This window comes from Macrotis lagotis, chromosome 1 (genome assembly GCF_037893015.1).
Source record: "Macrotis lagotis isolate mMagLag1 chromosome 1, bilby.v1.9.chrom.fasta, whole genome shotgun sequence".
Lineage (NCBI taxonomy): Eukaryota > Metazoa > Chordata > Mammalia > Peramelemorphia > Peramelidae > Macrotis > Macrotis lagotis.
In genome coordinates this window covers 169,039,694-169,064,890 of record NC_133658.1, presented here as the reverse complement: position 1 = coordinate 169,064,890, position 25,197 = coordinate 169,039,694, and the positions used below count along the sequence as shown (strand labels likewise).

Genomic DNA, 25,197 nt, shown 5'->3' with positions numbered 1-25,197 from the left:
AATTGAGCTGCAGAAAGAAATTTATTTATCTGAAAAATGGATTGACTACTCTCTTAGACCCCTTCTAAAATTATATAATTTTTGGAGGGTTGGGGTTGGGAAGGAGTCAGGAGAATTTAGTTCTAGACAGAGTATTGCCACTATAAGAATACAGAAGTTAAGTCACCTCTCTCCTTACCTAAAGGCAGCTAAGTGGTAAAATGAATAAAATACTCTGCCTGGAGTCAGAAAGACAAATTCTAATCCAGTCTCAGACACTTAATAGCTGTGTGACTCTAAGCAAATCATTTAACTTCTATTTGCCTCAGTTTCCCATCTATATCTATAAGGGCAGCTGGGTGGCTCAGGGAATAGAGCACTGTCCTTGAAGTCAGGATCCAATTCATGTACTTGTCTTGGCTTCACTTCTCTGATGTCATGGTCTTCTTCGAGAACCAAGAACAAGTATCATCAACATCATCATCTCATCTATAAAATTTTTCCAGGGTTGTCATGAGGATCAAATGAGATAAAATTTGTAAAAAGCCTCTAGCACTGGAACATGGTAGAATATAAATATCAATGTTTATTCCTTCTTCTTAGAATCCTCTTTCCTCAGTAAAAAAAAAAAAAAGAAAGAAAGGTTGGAATAAATCATCATTCAAGATCTCTCATATTCTATTCTTGATTTGGGACAGGAATTATAAAGGAAATGTGAGACAATGAATTTGTTGAGTTGTCAAGGAATCCTTGGGATATGACTTAACTTCTTTATTTTTATAATAGCAATGTCCTATCTAGAATTCTACTTAGAAGGGTCTTAGAGAGTATCTAATTTACCTATTTTACAGATGTGGCTCTTGAGTAGACAGTGGATATTTTGAAAGGCTTGAGATCCAGCCTCATACATACATACATGAATACATACATATATACACATACCCCCCACACACACACATTGTTAGAAAGATCCCTGAATTTGGAGTAAGATGACCTAAATTCAATCACAACTCTGGGTAATGAGACAAGTCCTTTAATTTCTCTGAAGTTTGTATTTATCATTTATAGAATAAGGGGGAGGCTGTGACTAAATGATCTTCAAAGTCCCTTACAGTAAATTCTATGAGTCTAAAAGGGACAGCTAATAGAGATGGGCTAGATATATGGTGAAAACTTTAAAAGAAAAAATGGTACTACTACCCTACCCCATCCCCAATTAATTTCTATTGATCAGTAGTGCTATTTATTTTAGAGTCTCTATTCCTGGACTAGAGTTAGGCTTGTTATATAAAAAGTGAAATGTGCAGGCACCTATGTGACCCAAAATGTCCCCTTACAACCTGTCTCTTCCAAATTTTCAAATTTGCACCACTATCATTCCTTTGGATTAAGACAATGAGGGCCAAGTTCTCTTGATAAGAAGAAACCTTATATATCCCTGAAGTCTTAAGACATTCAGATAATTTTGATAGTAAACTCTCTAGTAAAGAGGCCGCATAGGAGATGAGAATAGTGATGAATATATTGGTTGGTTAGTCCTTGTCCTTCATAATGAAAAAAGACCAAAATGACATCATTATGAAAAGGACAAGTTACAGTGAGTCTAACTGTGGCTGAATCAGACCAATATGAGTTTAGAATGCTCTTCCACATTTTAGGCACAAATAGAACCTGCTTGCTGATGTCTGAAACTCCATTAATAAGGGAATAATGAGGGGTGGCTAGGTGGCACAGTGGATAGAGCACAGGCCCTGGAGTCAGGAGTACCTGAGTTCAAATTTGGCCTCAGACACTTAATAATTACCTAGCTGTGTGGCCTTGGGCAAGCCACTTAACCCCATTGCCTTGCAAAAAGAACTAACTATTACACTGTTGGTGGAGCTGTGAACTCATCCAACCCTTCTGGAGAGCTATTTGGAACTATGCCCAAAGGGCAACAAAAATGTGCATACCCTTTGACCCAGAAATACCACTACTGGGCCTATACCTTGAAGAGATGAGGAAAAAGGGTAAAAACATTACTTGTACAAAAATATTTATAGCAGCCCTGTTTGTGGTGGCAAAGAATTGGAAATCCAGTAAATATCCTTCAGTTGGGGAATGGTTTAGCAAACTGTGGTATATGTATGTCATGGAACACTATTGTTCTATTAGAAACCAGGAGGGACAGGATTTCAGGGAAACCTGGAGGGATTTGCATGAACTGATGCTGAGTGAGATGAGCAGAACCAGAAAAACACTGTACACCCTAACAGCAACATGGGAGTGATGTTCAACCTTGAAGGACTTGCTCATTCCATCAGTGCAACAATCGGGAACAATTTTGGGCTGTCTGCAAAGGAGAGTACCATCTGTATCCAGATAAGGAGCTGTGGAGTTTGAACAAAGTACAAGGACTATTCCCTTTAATTTAGAAAAAAACAGATAGCTTATTGTCTGATCTTGTTACCTCTTAGACTTCTCTATAAGGATATGATTTCTCTTTCATCACACCCAATTTGGATCAAGGTACAACAGGGAAACAAAGTAAAGACTGACAGAGTGCATTCTGTGGGGGGGGAGCAGGATTGGGGAAAAAATGTAAAACTCAAATAATATCTTTAATAAAAAATAAATTTAAATTAAAAAAATAACTAAAAAAAGGCATTTTGTTATGTAGTCGGGGAAAAAGCAAAGAACATCAAGTACCTTGATAGATGGAGGGGGACAGCTAGGAATACTTAAGGAGAGCTGTTAAGAAACCAAAGACTATCATACAGTTATGGTTAGAGTCAACCTTGCCTAAAATAGTTCTATTTGGATGGGGACAGAGAATAATAAAAGACCAAGGCATGGGTCACTTCCTGGCTTGGGCAGGATTTCTACATTGGTCCTGGGAATCCAGAAGTCAGTGTGAGGGCACCTGGGCCTGTTAGACACTGGAAAGTGCCGAAGCTTCTTGCAAATTTCATTACCTTATATCATCAAATTTTATAAGTAGGAGGGATCTTAGAGTTTTTTCTATTATAATCCTCCAATTTTATAGATAATAAAGAGGAAAATCAATTGAAATTTAGACCCTGTAATTTTGAATTCAGTGAACTTTCCAATAGCTCAGAGGATCAACTTTGCTCTTAGAAGCCTGAGCCTTCCTTCTACTGACTTCTTTATTTATTTTTGTTATCAAAGTTTTAATTGCTGTCATCATCCTCTCTCATCCCTACTTCAAGTCTTTCACTTCTGTAAGGCCAGAAGGAACCACAGGTTTCCATTTTCTCTCCTACCATTCCAATCCAGAAATAAGCACATAATGCATGACTAGAGATAACTAAGTAGTGTAGTGGATAGATGCTGTGACCTGTGAAACTCATTTAACCTTTGACTTCCTCAGTTTCTTCATCTGTAAAATGGAGATAATGATGACATTCATATCCCAGCATTGTTGAGAACATTAAGTGAGTATTTGCAAGCCTAAATGAATGCTAGGTATTTTTCCCTTTAAGTCTTTTATAAGCTATTGTGGCAAGTACATAGATGGGTTTAAATTGGGGGAAAGGGAAGGAAATATGTATTCATGATATCAGGAACTTTAAAAACTAATTCTTTTATTTACTAATATGGAGAAGCCTAACTTTTCCCTAACTTTCTTCATTCATTGACTAACATGGTCCATATTTTTAAATCTCTTAATTTGAAATCATAGTATGTGTTTTTTATGTCTCCCAGAGATAATAACACTTCAATTTTTCCAGTTTTTTTCTTTGGGAGCTAGATTTCCTTGGAATTCTCTCACTTGCATTTGAAGAAGGAAGTCTTACCTTATGGGCTTATTCCTTCTATTCTCAATCACAAAAATACCTAGGGAAAAATTACACAACTGTGCTGACTAGATATTTTATAAATTCGTGTTATCCAACTTCAACTAGGTCCTCATTACAGTAAAGCATTCCTTTTATTCCTCCCTAAGTGATTCTATATCTCACACCCAAACTTTCTCTTCTCTCCCTGTGCTTCATTACCCATAAGTCTATCCTTCACCCTCATTGAGAATTTCAGTCCCTCCATCCCTGAGTACATTTTCTAGGCTATTATCTCTGATTGAAGATCATTTTTGTCACCTTTGAATTTTGACACTATAGTTAGCTATAGCTATTTCAACCTTACACTTCCTTTGCTCTTGATTACCTTATATCCTTGCCCTATCATTGCTTATCTCTCACCAAATTTCCACCCTGGATTACCCTTGCCAGTCTGCCTCCCCCAAATCACATAATTGTGCTGATTATTTGCATTATAAAATTATGTTATTCAATTTCAATTGGATATAGAGATAAGAGTTAAATCTGTAATTGATGAGGTTCTGAGAGAGAAAAAGAGACAGAAAGACAGAGAGAAGATAAAAGGGAATACCCACAGATAGATGATGAACCAGGAGAGGAGTAGGAAAAGGAGCAGTCAGACAGGTTTGTACGTTGTCTCCTCCATTAGAATATGAATTCCTTGTTGACAGGAATTGCTTTTTGTCTTTCTTTCTATTCCCAGTGATTAACTCAGTATCTAACACATAAGAAATGATTAATAAAATGTTATTACACTGGAATTTGAGTTCAAATGTGACTTCAGAAACCTATTAGCTATGTGACCTTAGGCAAGTCACCTTAATCTCTAAATTGAAGATCAAAATAGCATCTACTTCTCAATTTTGAGGTGAAGATCAAATGAGATAATAATAATTAGAAAGCCCCTAGCTCTGTCTGGTACATAAATAATTGACATTAACAAATACTTATTCCCTTTCCTTCAATCCCTTGTTGAGTGAATAACTGACTAATATAGACTTATATAGATTATCCATTCAGGGAATGGATTATTAAAAAACTACCTCCAAGATCTTTTCTAATTTTTGGATTGTGAGATTTTCTAATGCTGTAAATCTAAACTGACTCAAACTTTGTCATGCTCCTATATATACTGAAGCAAAATGAATCATATATAAAATGAACAAACCATTTGAATTTGTTGAAGCCTAAAGCAAACTATATTTTAGCTATTTATTTATTACTGTACTTGTTTTTTTAAAAAAAAAAAAAGATCAAATACCTACTAACCAATTTGGATCCAAACCAAACAATGAAAAGGGGAACCAAAAAATATTTTACTAGTTAAATTTGACTAGAACTGGTAACTTGATCATGTTCATATCTCTAATTTAAACTTCATAACTCATTCCAGTGCCTACATTTAACAAGGTAATGGGGCAATAAGTGGACTGTGTTGTTGTTCAGTCATTTTTGTCATGTCTGACTCTGTGACCCATATTTAGGATTTTCTTGACAAAGCTACTGGAGAGGTTTGCCATTATCTTCTCTGGCTAATGTTTTAGGTGAAGAAACTAAGACAAACAGAGTTGAATCCACTTGCCTAGGTTCCCATGCCAGATTTAAATTCAGGAAGATGAGTCTTCCTATTACCATACCCAGCACTCTGCCATATTATGTGCGTGTGTGTGTGTGTGTGTGTAAAACATGTATATATGTGTGTGTGTGTATATATATATATATATATATATATATATCCAAAAACTTCAAGATACCTACAAAATTGAATGTTTTTATGTCACTGTTCTTCAGTTGAAATAGCAGAGAGATGATAGAATGTGGCAGGCTCCCCTGAAAAACCATCCTATTGAATTAATCAATTCAGATGAATTAATGTGGACAAACTGGGAGTATTCAGGTTTGGATGATAAGATCAAGTTTCCATCTGTATAAAACATAACATCTTCTTTTGTTTTATCATTCAAAATGTCTAATAAATTCATGTGTGCTTTAGCTGATAAGAATGTCATTTTCTTTTGAAATAGCACATTCTAATGTTGCAGAGCAATGCCATCTGGTGTACCAGCTAGGAGGATGTCTTTTCTTGGTAACAGAGCATCATTGAGTTGAGTTACAGTAAATTGTTGGTACAATTGATTTAGTTCTGAATTCATATTTTTTAAATCTCTTGCTTTGAAATCATAATATGAATCACAATTTTTTGTATCTCAGTTATAAAACTGATCAGTTTATCTGTTTGACCTTGATTAAAAAGGACACACCATTGATTTCTCACTTCTACCCACTAAGTGGATGTATTATTTAAGTTGGTGTATGTGAAGAGGAAGCTATATCCTATAGATGGCATTATTTATAATCATAGATCCCTAGAAGTGCACCAGACCTTAGAGTACATAGGTTCCATACTTTTTAATTTAAAGGTGAGAAAAAAATTAAGACCCTATCATCACATGAATGATCTTTTTGCCATACTACATTTGACCGATTGAGTTAACTTCCACATCAGACTCAATATGTTGGGGGTGAGATGGGGAGGGAGGGAGAGATACTTCCTAATAAAATTTAGAATAAATTACAGTGTTCTATAACTTCTAGTCAATTAGGAGCAAGGCATGTTTATATTACTATAGGGATTTAGCAATATGCATTCATCAAGGCCCAGAAATTTTGGCTCTGTACTACCACTGACTCACTCTGAAGTTTTAAGGCACTCTGTTCTTGTTTCTGTTTCCTGCATATTAAAAAAATCAATAAAGCAATCTGGAATTCTTCCTGGAAGATTTTTCAAATATTAAGTAGCATTGGATGAACCTTTGTTGTATGGAAATCACCAACAACATTAATTATGATATTATTTAAAGAAGGCCACTCTATATTTACTTGTTAGAGAAATAGAGTAGCTTATATTTCTATAGTTATTGAAGATCTTATACAGTGACTTCCTTCCAAACTTCCAAAGAAGATAATTTATTATATTCTCTTTACAGATGATGGAACAGCAGTTCAGATAAGTGAAATTGACTTTCCTAGGAAAAATAATTTATATAAATGGGAGTCTAGATCATGGAAACCAGCATGAATGTAGAAGGTCCCACTTTTTTAATAGGAAGGAAACAACTTGTTGACAGCTCAGAGCTTTTAAAAAAATTATATATACATTTAAAAAGGAATTTTTTCCTGAGAGGTAGGGGGAGTGCCTTCCTGCAAGGAGGTTAGCCACACAGGAGGACTCAGGACCACCTCCATCTTCTTAAAGGATTCCCTGCAAATGTACCCATACATCTAGTTCCAATGCATTTGATCAGTGTTTCCTGTCTAGATTAGCATTTGGACATGATCAGAGGATTTTGTAATTGCCAACATGTGACCAGAATTGGGGGCTGGTACTAGGTTCTCCAAACTCTGCTTATTGACATCACTGCCTCACTCATCTTCTCTGGCATGTGAATTTGTTCTGCATTGCAGTTGTGTAATAGTGGAAAGAACACTGACTTTAGAGTCAAGAGCTTTGGGTTCTGGTTTTGTCTCTGTTGGTTATTAGCTATTTAACTTCCATACACAGAATAAGGTAATTGTGCCAGATGTTATTTCTAACATTTAGTGATTTCATATGCTAAAAGAATCAAGACTGTACCTTTCTGATCATATGAGTGTCATAAGTGAAGTAAACCAAGAAAACATATAGTCCTGTGCACATACATCCCTTTTGTCATCTCCCTACATTTTCTGTAAGAAAGCATAAAAAGAGAACAATACAAGTAAGGGGGAAAGCATGTTCCAATCAATAGGAATATAATAAACCATGTTTCTACAGGGAAAGGGTACAAACCTTTTTTGCCTATATTTACCAGATCCAATCTTGGGAGTAGCTCCAAGAATCATAAGGTTTTTGGCAATTTTTTGCCTACACCCAGAGTTCCCTCTCATCAATTTCCAAATATAATTATATCCTGATCTCTATAGATAGAAGTAAATAAGATCCTCTACAGGCACTTAAGATAACATTGCATATAAGGTACAGGACAGCCTTTATTTTACTACACACAAAAAAAAATAGGGGAAAAAACCCAAAAAGCTCATAAAAACAATCAATGCAATTAACTTCCTTCACTAACAATTTCAAACTTCCCCCAGAATCCAGTCTCACAACACTACTCTGTGGTTTGAACTTCCTTTGGAAGATAAACAAACTTGGGGTTGTTAGAGGACAACTCCTGCACTCATGAATTTCAGTTTCACTTCAGAGACCCATATATACATTCAAACTTGAGTTACTACTAATAACATATTTCTCTATGAAGGAAAAGGGACTCGGGATTCCTGGAAAAACAACCTCCTTCCCATCCAAATAGGGGAAGGCAAAATCAATGTTTTTTTGTTTTCTAAAGTCATGGCTTCAATCCCTTATAGATCCTTTGGCTAAGGAAAATGGGAGAGGCACATAAACAATCCTCTCTACTCCTATTCCTTAGTGCTAATGGTTCATTTCCAATGCTGGTGTTATCTAAAATTTCCCTCTTCTTTCAATGGAAGCCTGGAATCTTGAAATTAGGGTCTAAAAACTCTCCATTTGAAAAAAAGTAGCTAAGGCCACATGGCTCTTTGCCTCAAGACAACTATTTGTGGCTCCTGGGATAGGCTTTGAGAGGAGGTGTCCCTCCAGGATTAGTTTTGCTGCTCTCTGCAAAGAAGCCCCCAACTTAGCAAATGCCCTGTCCTATTGGATAGTTTACTGGGGATATCTCTGATTTATAAACTGTCTGAACTACCCATCTTATCCCCATAAAGATTAAATCTATTCTCAATGAAGTATCCATGGATCTATAGGCATTAATAAAGGAGATATAGTTGATTTCTGAAACCAAGACTTCAGCACCCTGTAAGCTCAAAGAGTTGACCAGATGATTCCCCTGATTAACTCTCCACAACAGCAAGATTTTTGCTAGAGTCAGTCCACAAAAACTTATTGTCTACTATGTTCCAAGCACTGAGAATACAAATAAAGGCCAAAAATAAAACCAGTTCCTCACCTCAAGGAGATCACAGTGTAATGGAGAGAGTCAACATGCAAACAACTTTATAAGCAAGAAAGAAAAAAAAAGGATAAATTGGGGATATTCTCTGAAGGAAAACAAAGTTTAAGGAAGACTAGAAGAGACTTCTTGCACCACAGAAATAGGATGATCAGAGCAGAGATAAGGAGGGAGAGTGCTCTAGCTATGAAAGAAAGCCATAACCACTGGAACCCAATTTAATAAAAAGGGCAGATAACATTGGCTGACCTGTTAGTTTGACTTTCAGGTCAAGATTTCCAATTAACAATTGGAGATGCAGACCTAGAGATCAGGAGAGAGGGTAAGCCAGAGTAGATAGGAGAATCCTTAGCACAGGGATGATAATGAATCCTTGAGAGCTAAGGAGAATACCAAGTCAAGTAGCATAAAGGATAAAGAAAATTGGGGCTAGGACAGCCTTCAAGGAAAATCATAATTACTAGGTGTGACCAGGGTTCACTAGACTTAAAAGGAATTATCTGACAAGTGGGAGGAGAAATAGCAGTATCATGAAAATCTAAAAAGAGGAGGATATAAAGGAGACTGGTTGCGTCAATATTGAGGATTGAGAAAAGAATTGCCACTGAATACAGCAATCTGGAGTAGGGATTTAGGACTGGAGAGTAGTAATATGGTGCCCCAATGACAAATTTATGTTCCTAGAATCTTTTTGGGTCTGTCATTTATTTAAAACTACTACTGACAAGTTCCTAATATTGAATCCCTTCACCTCCTGCCCAGAATTAAACAAATTAAATTATAGTAAGGAAAGAATATGTTTACTTAAAATATAATTCAAAATAATTAACAAGGAATTAGATTAAGTCTATCACTGTTTGCAAACTATCTCCTCTATTTCTAATTATAAGAAATTATATACTCATCTCCCCCTCTGTATGTTATTTTATCATTCATTATATTGCTGCAAGCTAGAAAACAAAAAAAAATTGTTAATGACTTACCCAGAAGACCAATGATAAAAGCCTTAAATTGTACCTGTCATGCTAAATTTCAAACTCCATGAGAACAAGGACTTTTTTTTTCCTTTTTGGTTTTTGCAAGGCAATGGGGTTAAGTGACTTGCCCAAGGTCACAGCTAGGTAATTATTAAGTGTCTGAGGTCACATTTGAATTCAGGTCCTCCAGACTACAGAGCCAGTGCTCTATCCACCACACCACCTAGCTACCTAGTCACCCCAAGGACTTTCTTAACTATCTTTATTTTAGCAGGGTACTTTGCAAAATTTTTTGCCTTGTTTTTTTTTTATTGTATTGGCAAAGAGAATTTTTGATGAGGAAACTTTTACCCATGTAAATCAATAATGATTCTCCAACGTGTAGTTTTAGAGAATTTTCTGGGGCACTGAAAGTTTAAATGTCGTATTGCTAGTCTTTGTTGTTTAACCTCAGATAGTTCCAATTTTAAGGCTAACTCTCTATCCACTAATTCACCAGAATTTCATTTTACACCTGATAAGGGTTTATTATATGTCTATTGAATAAATGAATTTTGTAATTGAATTAGTACGAAAGGTTGAAAGTGACAAATTGAAACAAATTTCAATTTAATCAACATTATTGAGCACTTATTGTGTGCTAACTCTATACTAGGGACTGGAGGTGGGAAAGAAAGAAGGAAAAGGAAGGAAGGAGGAAGGAAGGGAGGGAGGGGAGAGGGAGGGGGGACAGAGGGCAAAAGGGTGGAAGGGTGAAGTGACTCTGTCCTTGGTCATTCTGGGTATTGTCTGGGCTGGAACTTAGAAACCAAGTCTTCCTAACTCCAAATCCAGTGTTCTCTCCAATACACAAAAACACATTCATATCATATGGTTGGGAGAGAGGGATAATTATATAAATGAAAGAATCAAGATTCAAAATTATTGCAACAAACTTGAATACTTATTGGAAACCAATAATACAAACTCTAATAGGAATAAATGTAATGTGCTACATTTAGGTTCAAAAACTAAACTATACACCAAATGAGGAAGACCTGAATTAGCTGAAGTTAGCATGAAAAAAAGACAATGTTTCCTTTCAAAAACATCAGGAGAAACTGGTTCAATGTGAGCCAAGAGCTTGTATAATGCTACTAACAAAAAAAAAAAATTCAGCCCGAAGCTGCATTAATAGAAATGAAATGTCAAGAACACAGGAGGGTTTTAGTACTATTATACTCTGCTCTGGAGAGATTATAATTAATAATCATGTTTAGTTCTGGAAATTACATTTGAAGAAGGGACAACAAACTGTAGTCCTTGTAGAGAAGAGATCACCAGAATGATGAAAGGACTAGAAACTACATTAAATGAGAAATGGTTGAAGATATTATTGATCATTAAGTTTAAAACAAAATGGACTATGAAGGATCTTTAAATATTTGAAGATCTATCACCAGTTGAAGGGCATTGACTTTTTCTTGGTTGTGTCAAAGAACTAGGTTAGGAGTTACAAGGGGCAGACTTTAGTCTAATTGATGGATAATTTTTGTAATTTTTACATAGATAGAGTTATCTGACATTTGATGGGGCTAACTTATTAAGTAGCAAACTCCCTGTTGTTCTAGTTAAGGAGAGACTGAATAATCATGGATGTTATAGTAGAGGTTCCTTCACTGAAAGGGCAGTTGACTAAGTGGTCTTCAGGGCCTCTTCCAACTCTAACATTCTATGAATCTAATTTCTAGCATTTCTTATATTTATTTATTTGTGCCAAGTAGTTTATTATAAACTTCATTGGTCTTGTGTCCAATCTACACTTTTCTTTGAAGCTTTGCTTGTAGATATTTTCAGGTCATTTCATCTTTTGAATATGTATCTTGAGCTTCTCTGACACAATAGTTTTTATGGTTTTTTTACTCTTATTTTTATTTTATTTTTCCTCCAGTTACATGCAAAAAACAAGGTTCAATGTTCACTTTTAGTACCTTGAGTTCTGAATTTTCTCCCTTCCCTTCTTCGCACTCTCCCTCCCCTCCTTCCCACTTTCCATCATTGAGAAAGCAAGTTATTTGATATAGACTAAAAATGTAGTCATAAAAAAAATTACCATAATAGTCATGTTGTAAAGATAAACATATCATCCCCCCCCCCAAAAAAAAGAAACCTCATGAAAAATAAGTAAAACAAAAAGTTTTCTTCAATCTGATTTCAGACATCATCAGTTCTGTCTTTGGGATAAATAGTATTCTTTATCATAAGTCTTTCAGATTTTTCTTGTTTTACAACATTGCTGAGAAAAGATAAGTCATTCACAGCTGAACAACCTGCAACATTGCTATTACTTTGTGTATAGTACATTTCTCATTGCATCTGTTCATGTAAGGTTTTTTCTGAGAGCATCCTATTAGTCATCACAGTAGTTTTTAATGGTCAAGTTCTTTTTTATTGTTGTTTGCTCATTTTTCCAACATGCTTGTTGACTTTAGACTTTATATTACTCACTTCTGAGGAATGAATGGCTTAAACTTCTGACTTTTATGGCATTCTGCTGCTTTTATTTTGGGATCTCTTTCAGAAGGTGATCGGTGGATTCCCTCAGTTTTTATTTTGTCCTCTACTTAGGAGGTCAGGACAATTTTCTTGGAGAATTTCTTAAAAAATGAAGTCTATGTTCTTTTTCCAATAATTTTTAAATTATCTCTTCTGGATCTGTTTTCCAGGTAAGTTGTTTTTCCAATAAGCTATATCACATTTTCCTCTAGTTTTTTATTCTTTTGGTCATCAGCTTCCCTTAGTTTCACTCTATATTTGAAATAATTATTTTCTTTGGAGAGTTTTTTTAATCTCCCTTTCCAGCTGGCCAATTCTCCTCATTGACCTTTTGGACTGCTTTTTCCATTTGACCTAAACTGACTTTAAAGATGTTATTTTCTTCAGTATTTTTTATAACTCTTTCACCAAGCTGTTGACTTGGTTTTTCCCACATCATTCTCATTTCTCTTCCAAATTTTTTCTCTACCTCCTGTACTTGATTTTCAAAGTCTTTTTTGACCTCTTCCATATCCTGAAATCAATTCCTATTTTTCTTGGAAGCTTTGGATACAGAAGATTTGACTTTGTCATACTCTGAATGTAAATTTTGATCCTCCATGGGACCAAAGTAATTGTCTGTGGTCAGATTCTTTTTCTTCTGTTGGTTCATTTCCTCAGACTATATGACTTCATTTTAATTCTTTGTTAAGGTGAGACTCTGCTTTCAGGATGTAAGAGGCACCCCCCCAAAGCCCTTGAGGGTTTTGCAGAGATACCCTCCCTCCCCTTCAAGGTCTTATGAGATGCTCTTGCCTGTGTTCTAATCTGTGGATGACCACAAGCACTCCCCTCTACCCTGGAACTGTGAGGACCTTCCAAGCTGTCCCTGGGTTGAGAGGTCTGGGAACCACCCTGCTGTCATGGATCCAGGCACCCTGCAGGCTGTTCCTAGAAGGCTGGAGCCAGTTTGCTCCTGTGGCCACTGTGCCTGGGCTTTGCTGTAGCCCTTTCTAACCCTGGTATAACAAACCTTTCCCATGGATCTTCCTCATTGTCTTGGGTCAGCAAATTGTTTCACTCAGTCTTTTAGTGGGTTCTATCACTCTAGATTTGGTTAGAGTCATAATTTAAAGGCATTTGGAGTGGTTTGGGGAAGAACATCTGGGATGTCCTGCCTTCACTCTACCATCTTGGCTCTGTCCCCACCCCACCAATTCTGCTGCTTTTGCAGCTCAGTCAGGGGGCCTATAAGTTTTTGGGATTCCAGTATGTTATGACCCAGAAAGAGGTTAGTTCATTGCCCTAGTGGTCTGTGCTCTGTTCTTTACACAATTAGGGTCCCTGGACTCCTTTGCCACTGAGATTATCCCTCTTTTTTCTGAGAACTAGGACTTGGAACTGGGTAATGTGTAGCAAAGCTGCTTGATAGCACCAATTCTTACTCCCAATGCTAAAACAGGGGTTTCTTGGGAATCTCTTTCCCAGGTGTTCAGGTCCCTTCTCATCTTTCATCACTACCACAACCTGATGATGCTTCTGCTGCTACACTGGGCTCCTGGTCAGCTACCAACTTGATGTCCACAAACTTTTCTGTTTATGTTCCTAAGTTAATTTGGGCTGGAAAAAAAATTATTCACTGCCATTCCTTCTTGACTTTCTTACCCAGAATCCAGTTTGGCAAATTTTCTAGGTCATCACAGAAGAGGTTTTGGGGAAGCTGAAACAAGGTTGTCAACCTTTCCCTTCACCACCTTGATTCTACCCTTGAAACTGAGTTTTAAAAAAGTGAAGTGATTTGCCCAATTTAGTACAGCTCTCTGATACTGTAACAGGATACAATAGAAAGAATACTAAGGCTCATGTTGAAGAAAATGGGTTCAGTTTCTTTATTACTTACTAACTTTATGACTGTGGGCAAGACAGTGTTGGAATGAAATGAGGCACTTGTAGATCATTCTACAGTTAACAAAACTGGTTCATATTTATTGTATTCATAAAACAACATTTCTCCCAATGTACCCCTGAAGAGACAAAAGGATGATAATGGAGAAAGCAGAAATAGAAGCTATGGCCAGGAGAGTTTGGTTGGAATGTAGAGTATTTGAGAAGTTCTGTGAAATTGGTCTGGAAAGAAATCTAAGAGGTTTAAGCACACAGTAGAGGAGTTTGTCTTTAACTTAATGAAATCACTGAAGGTTTTTAAGAAGGAAAGTGATATGGGGGCAGCTAGGTGGCATAGTGGATAAAGCACCGGCCCTGGAGTCAGGAGTACCTCGGTTTGGGTCCAGTCTCAGACACTTAATAATTACCTAGCTGTGTGGCCTTGGGCAAGCCACTTAACCCCGTTTGCCTTACAAAAATAAAAAATTTTAAAAAAGTGATATCATCAGACAGGTACTTTAGAGTATGGATTGAAGCTAAAGAAACTCACTTTGGAACATCAATTGAGAAATCATTGTAATAGTCTAGACATGAGATGATCAGGTCTAATCTAAGGGTAATGGAGAGGTGAATATAAAAGAAAGGAAGAATGGGTGAGTTTCTATGGAAGAGGAATTGGCAACTGATTGGATCTGGACTGTGAGGAGAGTATAAATATAACTCAGTGGTGTCTCAAACAAAATGTAGAAGTTTGGAGGAATGTCGGGTTTAGGGTAGTGATTAGAGAGTTCGACTTTGAACATGTTGGATTTGCTATATACATAAAGACATCCAAAAACAAGAACTATAAGGTCATCTAATATAACTCATTTGACAAATGAGGAAACTGAGGCCCAAAGAAATTAAATAGCTTGTCCAGTCACATGGGTAGTGCATTATAAATATAGAATTTGAAGTGCTTTGCCTTCAAAGCCAGTGCTTTTTTTTTACAGTACCACACTATCTTGGTGACGCAGAACTAGAGCTCTGGAGAGAGACTAGGATTAGATATGTAGACCTAGAAATGGAAATAAGGGGGGAGGGTGGATAGGAATCTGCAAATAGATCTGTGGGAGCTGCTAAGATCCAAAAGAGAGAGTGTATGAACAGAGAGGAAGGACAGATCCTTGGGGAACAGCCAGGGTTATAGGGCAGGACAGGATGACGGAGAAAATGAGACTGAGAAGGAATGGTTAGATAAGAAAGAAACCCAAGAAAGAAGAGTCACAAAAACAAGGTGGGAAGAAAGAATCCAGATGGAGAAGATGGTAAGTGGTGTCAGAAGACTGAAGAGGTCAAAAGGTTGACAACTGAGAGTAGTCACTGGATTTAAACATTGAGAATCTTGCTAACATTGGAGAAATTAGCTTTAGATGAGTGTTGTGCTCAGAAATGGGAGGAGAAGAAATAGAGGTGGTCATTGGCTTTTTTTCTTGGCTGGTTTATGAAAGGAACAATTTGAGGGAATGATGGGGTCAAGTAAAAATTTTTTTAAGGTTGAGGAAGAAAGAGGTGTGCTTGCAGGAAGCAGGGAAAGAACCAACAATGAAGAAAGATTGAAAAACCTATTATGAGCAAGACATTATAGCCTTTTCCAGCACTACACTAGAATACAATTCTCACCATGGATCACCCCTCTTCTTACTCTGGGCCCTGCTGAGTACATTCACCCCTACTTCTCTGTCCTCTAAAAAGGGGAAAAATATTGTTGATATATCAGTTCTCTGGAATTTGCTTAAAATTCCCCTGAATACTTAGAAAAGTGAAAACTATTTCTTTAGAAATGACACTTTCTTGGCCAAGTTGACAACCAGCTGTTGGAAATGTCCTGGGAGGCTCTCAACTTCTGACCTTCTTGGCCATTCCTATCACCAGGGAAACTGAGGTCAGAGGTCATATAGGCAAAACATGAAGTAAGGGAAAAAAATTTTCAAGATTACTATTTTCATATATCTCAGCATTTTGCTTTATCCAGTTCCCTCAAGTCTATTTTCATGGGAATAATAATTCTCCATATAATAGTTAAAATATTTGTTGCATGAAATATTTATCTGAAAATATTTAATGAAGAATGAATATGATCCCTCCAGTTATTAATGTTTCTCTCTCTTTCTCTCTATCTCTCCCTCCCTCCCTCCCCTCCCTCCTTCAATACATATTTGTGTATGAAACATTTTGGTCTTGCAAATTAGGAGCAGTTTGCAAGAGATGCATCAAGCAAATCCAAGGGAAAATTCTGTTTAAGGAATTTAAAATAAGATTGGATGAGTAAAGGTTAAGCAAATGGCCCCAGAGTTCATGACCACCTGGGTGATGTAGTGGATGGCCCAATGGATAGAAATTGAAATTAGGAAAACTCATCTTCTTGAATTCAAATTCAACCTCAAACACTTACTAGCTTGTGACCCTGGGTAAGTCACTTAAAAGTCTGTCAACCAGATTGAACCAGACTCTAACCTGTGGGTGACCAGAGATGAAAAGAGCAGACTAGAGACAGGAGAGTCAGAAATCTTAAAGTGTGGGAAATGGCATGCAAGCACAGAGGCAAATTAGTCACATGTGCCAAATCTCAATACTTATACCAATGGCTATTCAGTGAACTGTATCCCTGACAATGACAGGTAACAGCAACAATGTGACAAGTTTAATTCATAACAGGGCTTCATAACTACAACATAGATACTTGTCCAAGCTTGTCCAGAACTTGCCTGAGTTCAGAGAATACCTGGTCAAAGGAACAGAATAATTATGTGATTTTGCCAGAGGGTGAGTGCAAAGGATTGTTTTTTAGGCCAAGCTCAGGGACCAATCTGCTTGCTCTGGAAAACAGGGTGTCTCCCAATATCTTGACAACCCTGTTTGCCTTAGTATCCTCATCTGTAAAATGGCTGGAGAAGAAAATAGCAAACCACTCCAATATCTTTGCCAAGAAAATCCCAAATAGACTTACACTTAGTGCCTTAGTTTCCTCATCTGAAAAAAGAGGATCTACAAACAGTGAGATTCAAATAAAATATATAAAGTGCTTTGCAAACCTTAAAGTGTCAAAATGCTAGCTATGATGATGATGATGATGATGATTAAAATTTATATGCTATGTGACTGCTAAGTGAAACAGGCAAGTAAGAGATGAATGGAGAAGAGCCAGTGAAATATTTCTGGGGAGGATATCAGGAATGAGATCTGACTGGAAAATGTTTTGGACACACCCCCTAGCTTGGACTTAAGTAGATTATAAAAAGTAGGACTCCTTAGGGCTCCACCCCAACCCACCCATCCAGCTATAGAGTGCAAGTTTCTTGAGGATATTTTTTCCCCTTTGGGTCTTTGTGGGCTATCTCCAGTTGACTGGGTCACCTATACTTTGGTCTCAACTATCATACTTTGTCATAGTAGCTGTTTAATCACCTTTGGTTGAATTTATTGAATGATGGGAGGTCTTATGCCTGAATCCAGGTCTAGATGGTGTAAAATAGTATACAAGTCAATTAATTTGAAGGAGGACCTGGGTCCAAATACTGTGGGATTCAGACAATCTTTCTTGGTTTTAGTTTTTTCCATTGGTGAAATGAAGGGTTGGCCTAGACCACAACTCTCTTCTAACCCTAAAAACTCTGACCTGGAATCAGGGGTCAAACTAGAGTAGATCTGACTCTGGCATGTAATGGAATTTAAGCCATTAAGTCAAACCAAGGCAAGGAAGGGAAATTGAGGAGAAGGAGAGACTAGGAAGAAAAACATAGGAGGAGAATATGTATCGGAGCATTTCCTTCAGATGAACTTTCTCCTTACTCTTAAGCCATTGCTTTGCTCTAAATAGGGAGGGAAGATTGAGAAGGTACAAACTTTCACTTCTGAGCTGTATCTTCCTACAGCCCAATTTTTTTCTTTCCTAAAGGAGAGTGGAGGGGGGGGGTGGGGCTGTGGTAAAAACCGGAAGTAGTCTTTGCTTCGGAGCAGGTTATAAGGAATAAAATCACCTGCTGGCTTTAGAAGTGGAGAAAAACACCAAGAAAACTACGGTGAAAGCTTCATCTTCATCATCTTCATCTTTTTCCTTTTTTTTAAACCTACAGAGTTAGTATCTAAGAGACAAACTGATAAAAGAAATAATAGCTTTTATTTTTTTTTCTTTCTGCTTTCCTGTGGGCTTCCAGGCTACATCTTTCAGAATGTTAGAATATCTTTTTACACAACTTTGAAAATACTGAACCCCTACAGTAACTAAGTAAAACAATGTTTCCAATTCCCAAAAGGCTCTGTTTACCCAAGGGGCAACAAGAACGGAGCTAATATGAATGAATAGCCCTGGATTCACAAGTGTTTACTAATTCCTGATAGTCTTCAGGTAGAGATTTCTCTCTGCCTCTTTTTCACGAATCGGGTGTCTGGTTTGCTAGGGAAAGAGACCAAGAGTAGAAGTATCTATCCCTGAGTCATGACTAAGCAAAACAACAATCCCAGAATCGTGACCCCGTCCCCTATCCCTGGAGGATGCAGCATCTTAAAAAAAAAAAAGTGAACACAGAACAAAGACAGGACTTGGACAAGATCTATAATGGGATCTGAGGCAGTTCCAAGAATAACTTGCCCTTTCAATACCTTCCCTTCAGGTTCCAGAAAGTTCTCGAGGTTGTTTGTTTGCCAAAAGGATGTGCATGTTTGTATTTAGTTTTTCAAGTGATAAGAAGGGAATGGGGGCGGGTGGGGGGATGTTTCGAGGAAGGGCTAGCACCGGACCTCGAAAACATTAAAAAATGTTTGTCTAACTGAATTGAGCTTGTCTAGCCCATCCTCTGGGAGAAGCGGCGGCGCCAATGCGTGATGTGAATTTTGAAGCCAAGTTGACTCTAGTATTAGATAAACTTTCTGATCCCGGTTCCTCCTCCCTGTGGCTTTCCACTTTGGCAAAGAAGGGGCAAGTGCGGACTGCGAAGAGGGGTGTGGAAGGCGGGGGGCGTGGGGGGGGGGGTTCCTAGCATCGCGCAGGCGCTTTCCTCACCACCTCTTAGCAGCACCCCCGCCCCCAATCCCCTGTCGGGGCTCGGAGCTTCGGCTCCTGTGGGACGCCAGTGCACTTGTAAAGGGAGGGCTGGAGGCAGACACAAAGCCTAGGCCCTCCCCTCCGTGTCCTCCTCCCCTCCGTGTCCTCCTCCCCCTCCTCCTCCTCCTCCTCCTCTTCTCAGCTCGGAAGTCCTGCCCCGGTGCTGCGCTTGGTGTCAGCCCGGGCCGAGGCTCCCCGATCCCGGCCCCCCAAGCGACGCGGGCAGTGCGAGGTAAGGGGCAGCGGCAGCGTGCCCCCCGCCCCTGGGCTTGGGGAAGGGGCTGTCAGCGGGGCTGTTCCGAGCCGGGCAGCTGCCTCTTTAAAGGGGCCGGACGCAACTCCCGGCTCGGGCTCGCTTTCTTCTCTCTCCTTGTGCCTTTCTGCCCTTTTCCTCCTCTCGGCCGAAGACTGGGGGGGGGGGGGGGGGGGGGGGGGAGCGGCAAGAGGAATGCGAGAGCCAGAGTGCTGGATTTTTTCCTGGGGATACAAAGGAGGACTTGGAGAGGGATGCAGGAAGGGGGAGAGAAAAACGGCCGAGCTTGGTCCAGGGCCGGGAGTGAGGTGGGGGGAGAAGTCCCTGCGCGGGGTCTCATTCCCATGGCAGTGTAACTGGGGTGCCTTGGCCGCTGGGGAGACTGAGCCGTGTGCGCAGGCACGGGGCAGGGGAACACCTAACTGAGGGGAGAAGGGTCCAGGAGCCGGGGCTGTGGGGGGCGGTGTGGCACACTCACCTCTTTGTGTCTGGTGCCTCAGTGCACGCCATGCCCTCCGGTACTACCTCCCCTCCACATACATTTTATATAATTACAGTTACTTGAAGGTTTGCCCCCCCCCCCCATTAGGATACCCTAAGGATACCCTAGAGACAGACTGCCTTTCAGAAACTTTTAGGATAGTGTACATACAGTAAGCGCCTAATACCTGCTTGTTGGCTGACTTCACATTTACGTGGCTGGACCCTGAGTGTGTTTCCCAGTACCTGGAGCTGGTCTCTCGGGTGTGAATGCTTGTGCATGCTGATGAGCCTCCAGGAACAGAGTCCGAAGAGCAAGAGGCCGAAGCCTCCCGGTTGTTGCTAGGTTAGGGCAGGCTGCAAGCTTCTGCCCATCAGGGGATCCTGGAGGCCGGCAGGTTGGTGCCTCAGTCCGACGACTGGGTTCAGCTCTTTTGCCTGTCATGTTGATTGATGACGATGGGGCCCCTGCATCCAGGAGGACTCTGTTGTTCCGGATTTCCAGCCCCAGAAGGGGCCGCTTCCAACCTGTGGACTTGGCTCAAGAACCGGCTCCCTCTTCTTAGCTTGGTGTCCGCCCCCTTCCCTCCGGCTTCCAGAGGTTAGCGTTTTTTCTGGCTTGGCGTCGGTGCCGGGTTTACAAGTTTCACGTGAAAAGCAGAGCTATGACCCCTTCCTCGCCCTAGGGGGGCCTGGAGAGAGTCCTAAAGGGCTGGCCAAGGCGTCAGGTCCAGCCGGAGCCAGCGCCCCAGAAGCAGACCCCATGTGGGTGTAACTCCCGGGGCTCCTCCGCCTTGGTCAAGAGATAGGTTTTCCAGCCTTTGAAAGTTGTCAGAGCTCCCAAGCGGCAGCCTTTTAGAAGTTGGAGGGGAAGCTCCATAACATTATCCAAGGGAAAGGAGGGGGAGGTCCAGGACTTGCAGACTTTAAAATTAGCTGAAGAGGCCATTTGAAAAAAAAAAATTCAATAACAATTCGCCACAGTTCATTTGCTCACAGAATTGCAATTCTTTGATCATTGTTTCTCCCTCAGGAAAAATCATTAAAACTGTTCATAAAACATCCTGCATTTTGACAGTACTTTATACATATGCAGCAGTATGAAATCCCTTCTCAATGCACTATCACTTTTTTTTCCTGTTAGAGAACTGAGAAACAGGTGCTGGTTATTCTAATCATTAACTATCAGGTGGTTAACGGGGAACTGCCAATCTCCATAGATGCTGAACTGAACTGTATAGGCTTCTCAGAATTTCCCTTCAGGGGTCTTTGCAGCACAGGTTTGAGGAACAGAGTTGTACATTATGAAGCATTTATTAAGCACCCACTTATTCTGGGCTCTGACTGGCATTGGAGATACAAAGAGAATTGAGACAGTTCCTTTCCTTTAAGAGTTTACATTATTTCTGGGGAAACAACATCTTCAACTAAAAATGTAAACAAAGTCAAAGTTGGAATGTAGATTTGGCAAATCAACCCTATACACATAAATCTGAATTAAATCAGGGATATCCAAGCTTTGTGCACAATGTATTATTCTATAAAAGCTGGAGGACTTTACTTCAGTGCTTCAGTGAATCTATTGTCTCATCTATATGAATATCCCCTCCACCAGTGCAGATTGCAACCTGCTCATGCCCTCCTTTCCTGTATGATTTGGTTTTCTTACAGTTCCTGTTCTCAGCATGTTGCCAATTTTCCCCTTTGTTTTTCAGACTTAGTGGACATCACTGCAGAACCAGAACTGACTCATTTTTTCTGTTGCTTTTCCTGTCCACTCAGATACCCACAAGAATTTATCTTCTCATGATACAACTTTTCTCTGTATAGTGTAGAATGCTCATTCTTTGCAATGCTTGTTCACAACTTCCTCTGTTAGTTAGGGGGTCTATCCTAGTATGTTGAGGGTCTTCCTTGATTACTTTTAATACTGAGAGGAAAAAAAGTTCATTGATTGTTCCTCACCATTAAAACCTGTGTGGTCAACCCATGTTTTTGATCATCCATACCTTTGAGGACATCTTTTATTTTGTTTCTCCACATTGCTTTATTTGTTTTATGTTTGAATCACTTTGGCAAGTACTAAACAACTGTGTGTGTAAATAATATGACAAAAACCCTGAACAATTGCCCTTTGCCCATAAGGCAGGGTGTACACAATCTGTACATAGGACACAATATATACAAAGAAAATTATATACCAAAAACATGCAAAGAAGAGAAGAACTAACTTCTGGCAAAAGCACTAGCAATTGGGGGACTAGGACAGTTTTCCTGTAGAAGATGGTCCCTGAGCTGAGCCTTAAGGGATCCAGGGATTTCATGTCAGAGAGAAGGGAGGAAGGACTGTCATCTTTGCAAAGGGAATGGTCTATTGTTCAATTGTTATAGCCATATCTGGCTCTTTATGACTCCCCTTTTGGGGGGGAGGGTTAGGTTTTTGGTTTTTTGCAAGGCATTGGGGTTAAGTGATTTGCCCAAGGCCACACAGCTAATTATTAAATGTCTGAGGTGGGATATGAACTCAGGACCTCCTGACTCCCGGGTCAGTGCTCTATTCACTGTGCCATCTAGCTGCCCCAGGAGGGATAGTTCTTGACAAAGATACTGTAGTATTTTGCTGTTTCCTTCTCTGGCTCATTTTACAAATGGGGAACTGTGAAAAACAGGGGTGAGTGACTTAGCCAGGGTCACCCAGCTAGTAAGTGTCTGGGTAAAGGGTTTAGACAAAGGCAAAGAGATGGGACCTAGAAAGTCTTTGTTGGGGGACAGGAAATTGGCCAGTTTGGCATAGAGTTGAGTGATGTGTAATAAGCCTGTTATAGCCAATTCTATGAATGATATTCATTTGCAATCTATGGAGACTGTTGAGTTTTATGACAAACTTATTCCTCACTTCAAAGACTTCATAATAGTGGCATATTATATCATATGAAGGCTCTGTGATTGGATAAGTGAAGATTAGTAGGGAAGCCCAATAGTATTGTAAGACAGTTGGTAGAGCAGTGGAAAGATTACTGGCCCTAGAATCAGGAAGACATGAGTTCAAATCTAACCTCAGATACTTCCTATCTGTATGCCCTGTGCAAATCACTTAATCTCTATCTGCCCCAGGTTCCACCACCTTAAAATAAGGATAATAATAGCAGCTACTTCTCAGGTTGTTGTGGAGATCATTTGAGATCTTTGAAAAATGGTTGGCACCTGTGGTTGTGATTCAGTCATTTAAATTATGTCTCCTTCTCTTCATGACCCCATTTGGGGATTTCCTGGCAAAGATGCTGGAGTGGTCTGCCATTTCCTTCTACAGCTCATTTTACAGATGAGGTACTGAGGTACATGGAGAGGTATTTTGAATCCATGTCTACTTTTATTTTACTTCTCTGTGCGTGTGTGTGTGTGTGTGTGTGTGTGTGTGTGTGTAATTAAGTAAAAGTTAATAAAACATGAGTAAAGGCCAATACAAATTAAAATATTTGTATTGGAAAGAAATCAGATACACAAATGGATCTGTGATCTCAGTATTTGAGGATTCTTTGCAATGATGCAGACTGTATCCCATCCATGCCTGCCCTTCTTGTGTGAATTTTGTCAATCTTCCAAAAATTCACCACAGTTCAGATGTTCTACCCTCTATTAAGAAATCTTAATTTAATTTGGCCCAGCATCTCAAGGAGAGAATAAAGTATTCTAGATGTGTCCTATCTTTCATCTCTTCATCTTTCTATCTAACCAGACCATCTTTTCTTCCTGTCATGCAATTCTTTCATAATATTCTGGTTATCTGTTCTTCAGAATTCTTTAGTTCCTTTAGCAGACTGTGGTCATCCAGCTTTCACTTATTTGCTGTTTTCCAATGAGCACTCATTTTTAATTCCTTGGAAGTAATTATATTCCATGTGATTCTTCTTTTAACAATTGTTGATGTTAAATGATTTTATGACATGGAACGATTTGCATAAAATGACAAAGAGCAAAGTAAGCAGAACCAAGAGAACATTGTATACCGTAACAGCAATATTGTTTTTAACAAAGACTGGATGACTAACTCATTTTGACTATGATAAGTACACAAATTAAAAATAAGGTACAAATGAAGAAAGACTATCTGCATCCAGAGAAAGAACTGATAAATAGTATACATAGAATAATTTTACATACACACACACATACATATATATCTATAATAGTAGCTATTTTCTTGGGACAAAAAGGAAAAGAAATTCTACATAATAACTTCGTTATATTTGAAGGGAATAGCATGGTAGATTTGCAGTTTCATATGCAGTCATCCTTTTTATAGTACTCTATCATGGAAATGTTTGTTTTGTTATGAATTGAAAATAAAATAAATTTCAAAAGATAAAAAGATGGACATTTATTTTCATGGGAAGCTTAGGCTTAGTATGGGAGATTTGCCATTTCCCACAGGTAATCCAGCCCACTCTCATCCTTCTTTTCAGTCTTGGACCTGACTCATTGTCCATATCTGTGCCAGATATACATTTCCCACTTATCATATCACAGTTAATTCAATTCAACTCCCCTTCAGGTATTCCCTATTGAGAGGCAATGAAAAGAACACAGTACTGGGAGCCAGGAAATCTGAGCTTGAAGCTTTGCTTCAACCCTTATTAGCTGTGGGATGTTGGACAGGTAAGTCTTTTGAACCCCTCTGAACCTCAGTGCATAATACAGATAGTAATACTCATACCATCTACCTCACTGGACTGCTATCAGATAAGCAATTTTTAAACCTTAAAGAAGTAACAGAAGTTGCTATTGTACATATTGCAAACTACCTCTCCAATAAGGTTTTCTCAATAAATGTTTCATTTGTATAGCTGTACAGCAATAAGAAAAACAGTTTACCTATCCTTAGTAATCTGAGTTCATTTTAATATCATTATTAAAAAATGTATTTTGAAACAGACTTTAGATTGCTAGCAGTTCCCCTCGAGGAATCTAAGTTGACTTTGTCTAACCTTTGTATTTTATAGAGAAGAAAAATGAAATCTAGATGTTAAAAAACTTTCCCAAGTATTTGGTGGCAGAGATAACTATTTTTTATATGATCATTTCAGTCATATCTAATTCTTCATGATCCCATTTGGAGTTTTTTTGGCAAAGATAATGAAGTGGTTTGTTATTTCCTTCTCTAGGTTATTTTACAATG

The 25,197-nt window shown here is 38.8% G+C and overlaps 1 protein-coding gene across 7 annotated transcripts in view; it reads left to right on the top strand.

The window, feature by feature from the left end:
- The first annotated feature begins 19,309 nt into the window (after positions 1–19,309).
- The window catches only part of RIN2 (Ras and Rab interactor 2), a 230,083-nt gene continuing 224,195 nt past the window's right edge, over positions 19,310–25,197 (top strand). For 4 of the 7 annotated variants that reach the window (XM_074209358.1, XM_074209357.1, XM_074209355.1 and 1 more), the window contains exon 1: positions 19,310–19,520. The gene's annotated coding sequence lies outside the window, so the exon portion shown is untranslated. Of the gene's footprint in view, positions 19,521–19,985; positions 24,678–25,197 lie in introns of those variants that run through there. The other 3 variants (XM_074209356.1, XM_074209353.1, XM_074209354.1) reach the window with 2 other exon arrangements.